This window comes from Pseudomyrmex gracilis, unplaced genomic scaffold (genome assembly GCF_002006095.1).
Source record: "Pseudomyrmex gracilis isolate BER0280 unplaced genomic scaffold, ASM200609v1 scaffold_1571, whole genome shotgun sequence".
In the NCBI taxonomy this organism is placed as follows: Eukaryota; Metazoa; Arthropoda; class Insecta; order Hymenoptera; family Formicidae; genus Pseudomyrmex; species Pseudomyrmex gracilis.
Window position 1 is genome coordinate 5,000 of NW_018022155.1, and position 3,472 is coordinate 8,471.

Here is a 3,472-nt window from a genome sequence, read left to right on the forward strand (position 1 = left end):
AAAACACGTGAATAACGTGAATTTACTTATATGTGCACACACATATAAGACATATTTTCAGCAAGACATCCTGCGCAACGGCTCCATAAACTGTTTATTTATTAAGTTTAATAGACTTCATGAGCCAGAGGACGATACTCATATTTAATATTAATTTAAAATAATTAGATTCTACATTATGATCATATTGTTGCAGTTTAGCACGATTTTATTCCATATCTTGTTCATATCGCCTTCGCTTTCTGAGGTTTTTCTTTTTTTTATATTTTAAACGCCTTTTAGCGCAAATAGTTGCTGCGTTTTTTATATACCATTGCTGGTTTGTTTTACGTTGTTTTTTAAATTTGTTCTGCTGTTTATTAAGAATGTTTTGCGGTAAATTATTTTTATCGTCATTGTCGCAATTGTTATAAAGAGGCACGGTAGTGCCTCGCGCCAAGTTCACGCGCGCGCAGTGCGCCCGAACTGTGCGAGGCACACCGTACCTCTATATACGCTAAAATGAAGAATTTTAGGAGTGGGGGAAACTTCAATCAACGATATCTTAACCTTTAGAGGACGGGGTTGGTCGATATTTCGACCACCCAACGAACACAAACTATTTGATAGTTTTAAAGTGATATTGATGTGCTTAATAACAGAAAAATAGTAAAAAAAGTTTCAAATGTGTCCTTGACCTCGAAAATCATCATTTCAAGGTTAAATTTTTTTATAGTATCTAGTGTTAATAAAACATTACTGATTAGTTATCATCAGATTCATGCACACGTTTATGACATATTTATTCATTGACTGAGGTGCAGCCACGCCAAGTTTTTTTGCCTTAATTATTTTTTATATTTCGACTTTTTACAAAAGGCAAAGTCTACCTATTGATACATATATAATAATTTTATACTTTTTATTTTTTTATAATGTTTTTCCTACTTTTTTTAAATGTACACGAAATGTACTTGGTGCTAATTTTTCATATCACTTCTTTTGTAACGTAGGTTTTGTAGAAATAAAATGTTTTATATTAAAAATAAAATACATTTTTTAATAAATACTAGTTTCAGTGTAGAATTTTAATTTAAAGCATTACGTGTTGTGCGTGTATTTGGCGCACTTTTTTACCTTTTTTTAAAAAGGTAAGTTTTTTTCGGATATCACTCCTTTTTTGTAGCATATTTTTCACGTACATATTAACAAAATAAACTTGACTTTTTTTCTATTATGTCTTATTTTATAGAAGACAAACATTAAAGATTAAACTCACTATTTTTTTTAATTTTCGCGGCGTCGTTTTCACATTCTCTTTTGCAAACTTTTATTTTCTCTTTTACTCTTTTGTATCACAATCTGTTTTTTTCTCTTTTTTACTTTTTTCCTTTTTCATACTCTTACTCTCTTTCTCTCACTCTGTCTCTCTCGCACTCTTTCTCGCACTTTTTCTCACTCTCTCTTACTTTCTCCAGCACTCTATAACAGTCTCTCTTACTCTCTCTCACTCACTTCCTCTCGCACTCTATCTCACTCGCTCACACTCTCTCTCAGTTTCTCTCGCACTCTTTCTCACTCTCTCTTACTCTCTCTCGCACTCTATAACACTCTCTCATACTCTCTCACTCTTTCTCATTTTCCTTCCCACTCTCTCTCATTCTTTCCTGCACTCTATCTCACTATCTCTCGCACTCTTTTTCACTCTTTCTCACTCTCTCTCGCACTTTCTCCACTTTCTTTCATCTCTCTCGCACTTTTTCTCACTTTCTCTCAGTTTCTTTAATTATGTCTTGCACTCTCTTTCACTCTCTCTCATTCTCACTTGCACTATTTCTCAATCTCTCTTTCACTCTTACACTTATTCTCTTTCTCTCTCACTTTCTCTCAGTCTCTCTCGCACTCTTTCTCACTATCTCTTACTCTCTCTCTCGCACTCTATAACACACTTTCTCACTTCTCTCACTCTTTTTTATTTTCTTTACTACTCTCTCTCTCACTCTTCCTCGCACTCTCTCTCACTTTTGTTTGCACTCGTTTTTGGTCTCTCTCACTTTCTCTCACTCTCTCTCTCTCTTGCACTCTTACATTTTCTCTCTCTCTCTCTCATTCTCTCTCAGTATCTCCTGCTCTATTTTTCACTCTCTCTTACTCTTTCTCGCACTCTATAACACACTCTCTCACTTCTCTCACACTTTCTCATTTTCTATTCTACTCTCTCTCACTCTTTCTTGCACTCTCTTTCACTTTTTCTCGCACTCTCTTGCACTCATTTTGCACTCTTTTTTGGTCTCTCTCACTTTCTCTCACTCTCTCTTGCACTTTTACACTTTCTCTCTCTCTTTCTTTCAGTCTCTATCAGTTTCTCTCGCATTTTTTCTCATTTTCTCTTACTCTCTCTCGCACTCTATAACACTCTTTCTCACACTCTTTTTCACTCTTTTTTCCACTCTTTTATTTTCTCTCACTTTCACTCTTTTTTGCACTCTTACGCTTTCTCTTTTTCTCTCTCTCTCAGTCTCTCTCGCACTCTTCCTCACTTTCTCTTACTCTCTCTCGCACTCTCTCTCACTTTTTCTCGTTTTCTCTCTTACTTTTTTTGCATTTTTTCTTGGTCTCTCTCACTTTCTCTCACTCTCTCTCGCACTCTTACATTTTCTCTTTCTTTTTCTTACTCTCTGTCAGTCTCTCTTGCACTTTTTCTGACTTTCTCTTACTCTCTCTCGCACATTTACACTTTTTCTCTCTTTCTCTCTCTCACACCCTCTCAGTTTCTCTCGCACTCTTTCTCACTCTTTCTTACTCTCTTTCGCACTCTATTACACTCTTTCTCACACTCTCTTTCTTTTTCTTATTTTCTATCCTACTCTCTCTCACTCTTTTTTGCACTCTCTCTTACTCTTTCTCGTACTCTCTCTCACACTTTTTTTTACTTTTTCTTATTTTCTCTCATTCTCTCTCACTCTTTCTCACACTCTTACACTTTCTCCCTCTCTCTCTCTCACTCTCTCTCAGTTTTTCTTGCACTCTTTCTCATTCTCTCTTACTCTCTCTCGGACTCTATAACACATTTTTTCACTTCTCTCACTCTTTTTCATTTTATATCCTACTCTCTCTCACTCTTTTTTGCACTCTCTCTCACTCGTTTTTCCACTCTTTTTTATTCTCTCTCATTCTCTCACTCTCTTTTGCACTCTTACAATTTCTCTCACTCTCTCTCACTCTCTCTCAGTATCTTTCGCACTTTTTCTTATTCTCTCTTACTCTCTGTCGCACTCTATAACACTCTCTCTCACACTCTTCCACTCTTTCTTTTTTTCTATCTTACTTTCTCACACTCTCTCTTACTCTTTTTTCCACTTTTTTTTATTTTCCCTCACTCTCTCTCATTCTCTTTTTCACTCTTACACTTTTTCTCTTTCTGTCTCACTCTTCTTTCTCGCATTTTCTCTCACTCTTTCTCGCTCTCTCTCTCTCTCTCACTTCTTCTCGC